The sequence below is a fragment of the Anolis sagrei genome, chromosome 3 (assembly GCF_037176765.1).
Source record: "Anolis sagrei isolate rAnoSag1 chromosome 3, rAnoSag1.mat, whole genome shotgun sequence".
Lineage (NCBI taxonomy): Eukaryota > Metazoa > Chordata > Lepidosauria > Squamata > Dactyloidae > Anolis > Anolis sagrei.
Genome location: NC_090023.1, coordinates 71,533,180 through 71,545,343, shown reverse-complemented (window position 1 = coordinate 71,545,343; position 12,164 = coordinate 71,533,180).

Below are 12,164 nucleotides of genomic sequence, written 5' to 3'. Positions count from 1 at the left end.
TTTCCATTTATCCCATGAAGGAATAACAGTCTTGATTTTATTTTTTTTAACAGCTAAAAAAGCCAATGGGATTTTGGCCTGCATCAAAAGGAGTATAGTGTCCAGATAAAGGGAAGTCATGGTGCCTCTCTATTCTGCTTTGTTCCGACCTCACCTGGAATACTCTGTCCAATTTTGGGCATCACAATTCAAAAGAGATATTAACAAGCTGAAACATGTCCAGAGGAGGGAAACTAAAATGATCAAAGATCTGGAGACCATGCCCTATGAAGACCATATTTAAAAGCTGGGCAGGTTTAGTCTGCAGAAGAGAAGGATACATGATTGTCATGTTTAAATATTTGAAAGGCTGTCACAAGGAAGAGGGAGCAGGCTTCTTTCCTGCTACCCTGGAGACTAAAACCTCATCCTGGTTTGCTAGTCTCCATGTAAATTGGCAGGGCAGCGGGGCAATCCCAGTGCTCACGCCCTGCCTCATCTGCAGTGACTTTTCCCTATTCCACATGGGGAAGCATCACCATGCGGCTTCCCCCTGGCCCTGCTCTTTAGAACAGAACATCGGAAGCTTCCCGTGTCCTGAGGAAAGAGTCTTGCCACACTGTCAGGATGCTTTCTCCATGGAGCCCCTGAGGAAGTACATCATGTGATTGGTGGCATGGGGCTCCAAGGAGGAAGCATCCTGGAAGTGTCCTAGGATGCTAAAATAACATTGTATGATAAGGTGGAAGGACTTGGAGCAATGGGTTCAAATTACAGGAAAGGGAATTCCACTTGAATGTTAGGAAGAATGTCCTGATCATGAGAGCTGTCCAACAGTGGAAATCTCTGCCTTGGAGTGTGATGGAAGCTCCTTCCTTGGAGGCTTTTAAGCAGAGGCATATTTTGAAGGTGCATTGATTATGGTTTTCCTGCATGGCAGAGGGTTGAACTAGATGGCCCATGTGGTCTCTTCCAACTTTATGATTCTATGATTCTATGTTGACATAGATTTGCGCTATGACCAGCTATGAATGAAAACTCCTGCATTGATCTGCTTCAGGCATCCTCAAACCGTGGCCCTCCAGCTGTTTAGGCCTTCAACTCCCAGAATTCCTGACAATTGAACGAGCTCATTAGGGATTCTGGGAGTTGGAGGTTCAAACAGCCGGAGGGCCGCAGTTTGAGGATGCCTGATCTACTTAGAGGTATCACAGAATTTTGGGACCTAGAGCTGTCCCTGGCTCCATCTACACTGACAGTATAATATGGCCTCAAGATGATTCTACTGTGTTGGCCACAAAACACATACTGCCAATGTTACAATGCACATTTAAGGGGATAGAACCCATTTTTAAAAGTCACAAGGAAGTCCAAGCTTAGTCAAATAATACACTGCATAAGATGCAATGTATCCAGGGTCAAGGGCAAAATCATCCCCACAAAATGAAGAGCACATTGTAGACAACCACCTCTGCTGAAGAGACAGAGGCTGCTCATTGGACCTCCGGAGGGGTAATTGATTACCTCCACTCCTACCTGTCCTTTTTCTTTTTTTCCACTTCACATGTCTCTGGCACCAATGCATCTCTCTCCCAGAAATGGAAAAAAACAACCCTGTAGAGTTGCTTGAGGCCAGGTTAATGCAATTACTCAACTGGCCTCAAACCAGTTCTGGACTTACCAATCTAACTAACTATACAGTTAAAAAAGTGAAAACGTGGCTATTTGAACAAGCCTTTGAAATCTACTACAACAGACAAACGTGTAATTATGTGAAATTGAATATTGGAACAGCTCAGATGATGTATTGTCGAAGGCTTTCATGGCCGGAATCACTCAGTTCTTGTGGGTTTTTTCGGGCTATATGGCCATGTTCTAGAGGCATTTCTCCTGACGTTTCGCCTGCATCTATGGCAAGTTTCCTCAGAGGTGAGGTCTGCTGGAGCTGGGAAAAAAGGGGTTTATATATCTGTGGAATGACCAGGGTGAGACAAAGGGCTTTTGTAAGTTGGGCTAGGTGTGAATCTTTTCAATTGACCACCTTGATTAGCATACAATGGGCTGACTGTGCCTGGAGCAAACTCTTCTTGAAAGGTGATTAGATGTCCCTGCCTGTTTTTCTCTCTGCTGTTTTAATTTTAGAATTTGATTTTGGACAACAAGGCTAACAGTGAATGTATTGGTTTTATATATTAGTTTTATATGTTTTTAAAGGTCTTATTGTATGTACTTTTAAATTCTGTTTTAAATGTGGTTTTAAGCATATATTTTAAGGCATCAAATAGTTGTCTGGTTGCAAGCTACCTTGAGTCACCTTTGTGTTCAGGAAAGGTGGGATAGAAATATTGTAAATAAATAAATAAATAAATAAAACCAATTCCACCCAGCTGGCCCCAAGCTGCATTATAGAGTCAGTGTAAGTATGCCTCCTGTTGGAAGCAAAGAAGCAGCAATGCTTATTTAAGGAAATTAGTCACAGGGAGTTCTAGGACAACCCATCACACGAGGTATTGACTCCGTCCTTGGATGCTTCCTGGATGGAGCCAGGATGGAGCCTGCCGGAGCCCATCACATGATGCAGGACTACTTCTGGCAGGGCTCTGTCCTGAAAGCATTCTAGGACAGGGCCCTGAGAACATGGGATGCTTCCCGTGTTCTCATTTGGTAAGCTGAGGGAAGCCCAGCGGTGACACTGTCTCCCATGGGATGGGGGAAAGTGGCCATGCCGGCGATGCGGGGTGCAAGGCAACAGTTTCCCCTGCTGCCCACCAGATTTGCCATGCTGCCTGGCAAATCCCCCTGCTGTCACCTGCTTTTTTGACCTCAATGTGATGAGGTCCCTAGAGAGCATACCTGCCCTTTTGTGTCACCTATCTATTTTTTATTTGATTTACATAAAGTCTGCTCCCCTTCATCCTGCCTGCAGAAATCTTCCTTCATCTGAAAGTGTCTTGTAAACCCCTTTGCCTGGAATGGGAGCATCTATGAGGCTCCTGCCTTAGGATGGCTTGCATCCACCCATGAGAGCCTGCTTTATTCTACTAAAATATAATTAATCTTTTAGCTATTTCCTTTTCTATCCTAGCTGGATTTCCTGAAACATGATTTTTAAAAACAGGTTTTAACCTTGCAAAAATAATCTGAAGAATTTCTCTTTTGGTTTTCTGCTGCAAGCTCCTATTGCCATATTTCCACATTCCTCACTTAACTGCAGATAGGGTTGTAGCATGAAAATATTACTGTTTAAAGGATTTCTATATCAAATAAGCCAGTCTCCATTTTAATGTTGATTTTTGGTTTTTAAAAACTATATTGTATTTATATTAATTTATATGCCACTTAAGTCTTGGTTTTGAAGGAAATGTGGGAAATTAATAAATATAACAATATTGACAATTCATTAAGTACTCACGGCTAACTAAATTTCATTTATTCCTTTGGATGATGACTTTTCACATGAAAGGTATTTTTGCATTGGAAATAACTGGAAACCTAGCTGTAGACTGCAATGTGTGCCAATACAACATGGTTTATTTACTATGTATGAACAGGCAACAAGAAACCTGTGGGTAATGTCATTATATATTACAATTGGATTGTGGGCTTCCCACAATTTCCTGAGCAAAAGTGTTGTAGCTGGAAAATCTGATGTATATGAAGCAGTATTGAGTGCAGTCAAAGGGCATGATTTTTGTGCAGAGATGTTCAAAGAAACTGACATGTGAGGCAGCACACAAAGAACAACTTCATAAATGACAAGGCAGCAAAAATGTGCACTTGCTGAGAATAGTCTCCATTTCTTGACCCATATAATGCAGATGTTTGCAAGTAAGTTCTCAACAAATTCACATACTTCATAAGCATTTACACATACAATGTTGTACAGATATGACTTCCAAGTGCCTATTAATGTTGAAATGAATCCTCAACAAAACCTGTATAAATGGGTCAGTGTGAAAATATCGAGGAAACAAGTAGAAAGGATAACGTATGAACATAAAAATAATTACCATTCCCTAAAGTTAAAAAGCTTGCATGCAGAAAGAAAGATTAAATGATGGAAGATGGGACATATCAAGAATGGAATACAGTATTTCCAAGTCATGGGAAGAAATAGCTCCATTTTATTATGTTCTGGTCAAACCTCTGCTGATATAATCTGTCCAATTCTGATCTTTAAGAAAGATAAAGGCAAATTGAAACATGTTCACAAGAGGGCAATTAATATGATCAGAAAAAACAATTGCCATGATAAATGTTTGAAGAAATTAGGTATTTTTTTTCCAGAGAAGAGAAAACTTGGGATGAGTTGTGGGATATGATAGCAATGTGTAAATTCCTGAGAAGGTGGGAAAAGACTTCTACTCTGCTACCACTGGTTAGGATTACAATGAATGGAAATAGACTATATTTGGACTCAACTGCCCTGAGTCCCCTTAGAAAGATAGGGCAGGTTATAAATAAAGTATTATTATTTGGCTATTAGGGTAAATTTTTAAATATGCAATGCAAATTGGTAATGGAAGCATTGCCCAATATGATTTTGAGCTCTTCCTGATTGGAAAATCTCAACTAGGGGTCAGACAGCCATTCATTGGGGATATTCTAGCTCTAGTTTGTTCCACTGAGAACAGGATCAGATTAGGAACTCACACATTGAGATCCAAAATATTGAGGTCCAAAAAGGGGGTGACAGTGAGGGGATTCGCCGGACAGGATGGTAAATCCAGTGAGCAATGGGGAAAACCGTTGCCACACATCACTGGCATGAGTACTTTCCCTATCACACAGGTGAAACCTTCACCGCCCGGCTTCCCCCCTCGCTCACCCCATTCTAATCAGTGAGAAAGCAGGAAGCCACCCTGGTGGATGCTTCCAGGAAGGAGTCCCGCCAGAAGGAGCTCTGCATTATGTGATGGGCTCTGGCAGGCTTCATCCTGAAGGCGTCCTAGGACGGAAACAAAGCCCAATGTGATGAGGTCCTTAATTGTCTTCAATATAATCTAATCTGAGAATTCTTTGGGTTACATTTGTTGTTTGTGTTATTTTCTAGCATGTGTGAGAAATTTTGCTAGATTGGGAGGCAGCCCCCCCTCCCCCCAATGCATTTTTCCAAAGTTCACTTTTGAAAGTTCAGTGTTGGCAGTGATGTTTCTACAGAAAACTCCTGCAACCCCCCCCCCCCCCCCCCCCACACACACACACAAACAAGAGTCTGTATCTTGCTTTAGAAGAGAACTGCTGTTCCAGGAGGAGTAATCAATTCTCTTTTTTGACCATTTTTTTCCTGTCCAGGATGTGGAAAAAATGGGCAGGAGGAGGCCGTATGCTACATTTTTTGTCTGTCTGTTTTTCTATGGCACCTTATCTACTTTTTATGGTAAACTGTCCTAGATGTTTATAACCAAGAGATAGAATAGAAATCTTTGAAAGAAACAGACCTCCAGTGTTAAAAACAGATTTCTTAAGTATATATGTGTGTGTGTGTGTGTACACACACACACACACACACACATACCTCACTGGATAGATTTCCGGTTTCTAGTTCCATGGTGTTATGATCAATATTCCACTCAGAACTAAATAAATGCATTTTAACAGTACCTGGTAGACACTAAAACAGGAACTGGAACACACATAAGCTATTTTATTGCAATCTTAAAACTGTGATCTTGTGGTCCTCCTCAAATGCCTTATTACTAGTCAAAACCAAACTTACTACTGCTCTTCATTCTTTTTCATTATGAGGAAGTGTATTTTTTGAGCATATGCTTCAGAATTACCTTCTAGTTTTCTTCTATTTGGCACGAACATAAAGTTGCTCATAGGGAGCCTCGTGATTCTGTGCCAACTCTGAAAATTATAATCAGTTGCAAATGTTTTGGGGTGGATGACTGATGAATGTAGTAACTTTATCACTTCTTCCATTTTTTTTGCCATTAGCAAACTTTAGAAATTCCATGGAAGGCTTCATTCTCTGTTCTAGAAAAATATTTGAAAATGATTAAACCAGCTGCTAGTTGTCTGTTCCAAGTGATATATACAAGTAGTGGCATTCAACTTCCTTATAAATTGCCACAATCCATAATATTTGCAAAATACCTGATGTTCCCCTACTCTAAAAATACTTTCCCCTTCTTTTATGCACATTTGTTTTTCTTACGTATTTAGCAGAAACTCCCATAATGTTAATTATGTGTTCCGTCAAGTAATATAAGCCCAGTGAAACATGCAGTATTGATTGTCCTCAGTCACTGATTACCCATAATATAATTTTGTACCATTCTTCTGATTCCAGTTGTTATTAACTGTCATCAAGTAAACTTCAATGTACTTTGACACCATGAATGAGAGAACTCTACATCACCCTATAATCAAAGCCCTGCTCAAGTTTTGCAGACTTGGAGCCATGGTTTCCTTGATGGAACCCATTTCTAATGCATGGCAAGAAATTGGACTGGATGGCCCTTGTGGTCTCTTCCAACTCTATATTTCTGTGTAATGTAGTGTTATTCTTCTACTACTGTCGTCTAAAGTATCAGGCAATATTGTCTTTTCTAATGGGTCAAGTCTTCTCATTATATGTTCAAAGTAAAACAGTCTTAGCTTTGCACTTTCGAGACTCCCAGTGTTCCTTCAGTTAAGCTCACTATCAGCAGATCCTCGAGACTAAGTAGAATGATGCAGTACAGTAGGAAATTTGACAAACTGAATAGGTTTGATTCCAAATCAATAACATGTATGGCTGTTAAGCTTGACTAATTACACACCGTCTTTCTTTTCTTGAGCTCTAGGTGGGGTTTCCTTCTCATTTTATCTGTACCATAATCCTGTGAGATAGGTCAAGCAGACAAAGAATGATTGGCCCAAGGTCACCCAGTAAGTTACAAGGTGCATGTTCCTGAAACACAAGGAAGCCTTTCCAAGTATATCTCAGCCATCTTGATTAGGAAGAGTGCAAGCTTGAGTTGCTTTGTATACGTGCTTTGTATACGTTCAATTACTTCAGTCTATATTTAGTATTTATCTTAAAGATTCAGCTATTTTTTACCTAATTTAATGCCTGCTGCAGTTAAAAGTTTATTTGCACCCAGACATCACCATTTAAAAAGTTTTGCTTAGGTTGTATAACCATTTAGTTTTTTTCTGTTAAGCAGACAGCCTTCGTCCAATATGAAATGGTTGGGGTTGAACATATTGGCCAAATACTATCTTTATAATAGGAATTTACTGGTTGCTGACATGACCTTAGATTCACATAGTTTACATTGGCCCAGGCCAGTATAAACCAATTTGATATGATCTAAGATCTAGGAATGTAGGACACATTCTGTTCAATGTCATTTCAAGTTTGCCTCCAGTGAAGAGGTATTCAGGGCTTCTGTTTTGAACCAAGAAGTGGAATAATTTTAAAAACTTGATTATGAGCCTGAATGAAGTATCTAGAATCTTCTGCAACAAGTCTCTGGGGCAGATTACTACAAAATAAAAGTAAGCAAATGTTCCTGTTGTCTCAGTTTTCTGTTTATATGAGTGGGAAGCTGGATTCAAAGTCGGCTTGCAAATAAAGTCTGCCGAACCCTAACATTCCTTGGGGACTGCTCAAATGGATGTAATGCCTTTGGTCTTCTAGTGGCTTCTGGTGGTTACCAAGTCAGTGGGGTAGTTAGTCCTATCTGGATTTTATCTCAAGCCTTAAAGAACTATCCGTATCCTAAAACATACACCAACATAGGTTCTGCACCTTGGATAGCTCATTCAAAGTTCATAATGCAAACTTGTACCACCTTCAACGATGTGGAAGCCACCAGCAGTAATTGGGTGAATTTATGTAGGAAAGGGGTTGAAGGCTATAAAAAGTAAAACTTGAAATGAATTTCTGTCCCATTTAGTGGTATCATCAGCCAGTTCATATTAGTTTGCCAGAACTAGTGTGAACTGGCTAATGATTCACACTAGATATTATCCTGAATTCAATCTAATGGTTTTCCATGTAAGTGAGTGGTATATGGAGTCTGTTTTATTGTATATTATTGTAAATATTGTTAGAAGTTATGGAGGCTGGTGAGCTTAAAAGCCAAGAATAGTTAAGGGTAGGAGAGAAAAAAGTTAGAGGAAGGGAAGGATTGGATCCTCCAGATTCATGGAAGGGAACTAGGGATGGAAACTGGTTGTTAATATTGTGAATGAAACCTCTGGTCCCATCAGCACAGGAGTTGCCAGTTGTCACTGTTGTCATCTTTCTTCATTATCACTCTGGAATGGCCCAGTCTACGAGTTTGAATCATGTGATTTTAATGTTTTTATTAGGTGTTTTAAATTTTTATACTTCATGTTTAAATGTCCTATTATCTTATGGAGAATTTGTCCTGTTGCATTTTATGCTTAGTCATATGTTGTTTGATTTATGGTTTGGTTTATGTATGTAAGGCATTGAATTTTGCTATTATTTTTGTAAACTGCTTTGAGTACCCCCAGGGGAGAGAAAAGTGAGATATAAATACTGCAAATAAATGGTTGGCCCCTCTTCCTTTTTCCTTCCATTTTCCCCAGCATCAATATCTTCTCCAAGCTTTCCTGTTTTCTCATTATTTGGCCAAAGTACCTAATCTTTGGCTTTAATATCCTTCCCTCCAGTCGGGCTTTATTTCCTGGAGTGTGGACTGGTTTGATCTTCTTGTGTTTCAAGGCACTCTCAGAATTTTCCTCCAACACCACATTCAAAGGCATCTATCATCCTTCACTCAGCTACATATTCGCTCGAACTACATAACTTTAAATTAAACAATCTCAGCTGTCAAAACTCATGGCATCAACTTAGTCTTCTCATTTCTAGTGATCAACATCAATAAGTTGACTGTCAAATATAACGTTCCAATCTCTGCTCACAATTCTGGCTCCATGTACCAGGCAGTAGAAACATGTCCCCCATTCCACCATTTTTCTCATCCTCTCCCTTTTTGAAAAGTTGTGGGCCCTATGGAAGCAAGCAGGATTCTCAAGAGCTTTTTGTAGGAGAAATAATGATTCTCTCAGTATATATTTTATTAAATAATATTTAGCAATCAATTCTAAATGCAAAATAATCCCAAAATATACACTCCCATGGTTTCCTCAGTATTCACATCAAGTTTTATTAAGCTTGGCCTCACTGGTTAGAGCGTGGCTATTATAGATTAGACAAGTATAGATTGCTACCATAGATTAGACCAGAGTTTACAGATGCCATTTTATATACATTTAAAGAAATAGTTCCATTTCATTTTACTTCTGAGAAAAACTGATTAGGATCCAACTGCACATCCAGTTGAGTTGTCCTGCCTTAAATTTTTCTGAATGGAGCTCTAGTTCTTTCGTTATCAGTAAGAAAATAAGGAAGAAAGAAGCCATTAAAAAGTAGCCTGGCTCATTTATGGGAGAACTAGCTGTTTATGTTATTTAAAGAAAACTTACATTTCTTTTGATGGCATTCAGGCTGGGCTTTCCTCATCATTCATAGTCCAACACCATATACGTCTTTCTCATTTTCCAACACTTTAAGCCTGTGTTGCCAAGTTAGCTGAGCCTTATTTGGACAGTTACCCAATACAGAAATTTAAGTAGTATATTTAAAACATCTACTCTATATTTCAACTGGCACCAGGGGAATATGCATAAATCTTGAACTCTGAAAATAATAAAGAGAGGATTCCTTGCCATTCAAATAGATTCCAGATTGGTGCATTTTATGGATTATTATACTTACTGAGTTTTGGACCAATTGGGTTTTACTCCTAATTTTATTTTGCACTAATGTGCACAGTCGTTAAGGATTGTGTTGAAAAGACGCAATTCAGTTCAGAACCCACTTTGGCACTTCAGGTGGTGGGTCAGCTTGGATTAGACCACTTCAAAGATGACTCACTTCATTTCAAATCGAAAGCAGAACCTCACTTCAGAAATCAGCAGTTTTTTCATAGCTTTAAAGGAAAGCTGCAGCTATGGTATGCTGTTTTGTTTTGCTGTTAAATTTCAATCCAATAGAGGGGGAATTTTGGGCAAACAGACTTTAAAGACTTAGGCTTTGAAAAAGAGATGTCTATTGGTTTATCCAGAAATGAAAAAAGTTTGGGGAACTATTGAAACTTTCAAGTTCTTTTTAAAAAATTTCCAGAATATTCCACAACCAATTTGTATCTAAACTCTTTTTTGAAATATCCCATGTTTGGCTCCCTCTGGCAAAGTTTCAGGGACTGACTTTCAGTTATTTCTATCAAGCCTTTCTTATTATTTTTCAGGAGTTATATTCAAATGCTGAAGTGTTTTGGCAATATCAAAGTAATTAAGTATTAGGAGAAATTTGTTTTAGAGCAAACATTCATCTTTCCCTCCTTTGATCTCTGTTTAATCTGGAAACATTAGTTATGTTTTATTGATAACAACCACCTCAGCTAGTTTTACAATAATACACACAGACCATAAAGGTGAGATACATTTCATTTCCGAAAATACTGGATTAATTAATTGATCTGTTAAGTAGGAATGAAACGTCTTTGATAATACTGGGAAATTCCTAGGAAATACTTCAGGATCAACAAAATGTAATATGGATATTGAACATAAAAATTGTTCTTATAACAACAAAACATAGGACCTTCAGATTTTTTTTTCCTCATCTGGAGCAGCACCAAGACACTTTTATAATCACTTAGCAGAATGTGATGAAGTTTGCACCCATTCTTGCATCTTATGTGGGGATATAGATTGCCAAATTTCAAAAATATAGGTGTGTGATATATGCAAGGACATGATTTCATTCCATATAACTGCATTGAAAGTTCATGGGGAACAGACGTCTACTTATCAGTAAGATAGTACATACAACTTCAGGTAAGTATTGGTTGTTAATGATACTGCCACCCCTAGTGCTCAGATGCATAGCTACAAAACACATCAAAAAACTTGAAATAGGGGTCAAATTATTTCAGTAGCTCTCCACTAAGGACAGCAATTGAAAGTTAAAAGAGAAAATTCTAATAAAGCTGATTGGATTTTCTGATTGGAAACTCATTTTCTATGTATAAGTAAACTAACTCCATTCTGCTCTCTCTCGTCTCCTCTGGGTGTTTTCATTTAAAGTAAGCATATAGGAGAGACAGACACACAATTTTATTAATAGGCTCTAAGACTTTTTAATTTGCATAACCTAGTCTAAAACTTTGGGAGCAGGTTGCTTCACTTTGGAGTTGTTTGTTGAAGTCCCATGTTGGTCGAGGCAAGGCCTTCTGCTGTAGTTGTCTGAAAACACAGCCCTAACAGCCATGTAGTATAAGTGTCATTCAACTGCAGAAGTGTTGTTTCTGTATAACTACATAATGGAATCAACTATAGCATGCACTGCAATATTATAAGGGTGTACGTGGGCACCTGTGCAGCTGTTTTCAGATGACAAGATTATGTTGCCAAAAGTAAGAGATTGCAAACTTCAAGGATTAACAGCAAGCTAATGTAATGGATAATGACACCTTTATTTACTAGAATATTTGTATTTGGCTTTTCTGCAGCAAAATAGAGCCACCATAGAAAATAATATAACCAATGCAAACAGCAGAGTAACCTTTCCAAATTAGCAGTCCTTTATGTATTATGCTTCAAAACCCATTATTTCCAAACACCATGATGGTTAGAAATGGTGGAAGTAATGTTTACAGATATCTGGAATGTGTCGGTTGGAAAAAATGTATTAAAGCATATATACCCGTAACAACCACCAAAACAGTACTAGAATAAGTCTGATGTGAATAAAACTGTTTATATTTGTTGTAGCTTATCCAGGGGCTGATGATGAGTTCACTGATGATTCAGAAGGGATTGCGGGATTTTCGGGGGTTCAAAGATTCAGGCCAGGTTCAAAGTTGAAGATTCAGGCCAGGGAAATAAAACTGGCTCAGACAGTGCCAAGTTCCAAGGTCAATCACAGGAGCCAGTAACAACATAATTAGATAAGGAGTCGAATGAAGAAGAATTGAGTGAAATGGAAAACTCTCAAGGAAAAGCACCTTGTGTTATGAAGATAAGCAAAAGTCTTGGTTTACAGTTAAGATCAGAGAATTGGCCCCATAGATCTAAGAGGGTACATGGGAAAGAGCTAGAGAAAATTTGTGGGAAATGTCATGATTTCATAAGTGCTTATTGACAGCCAGTTG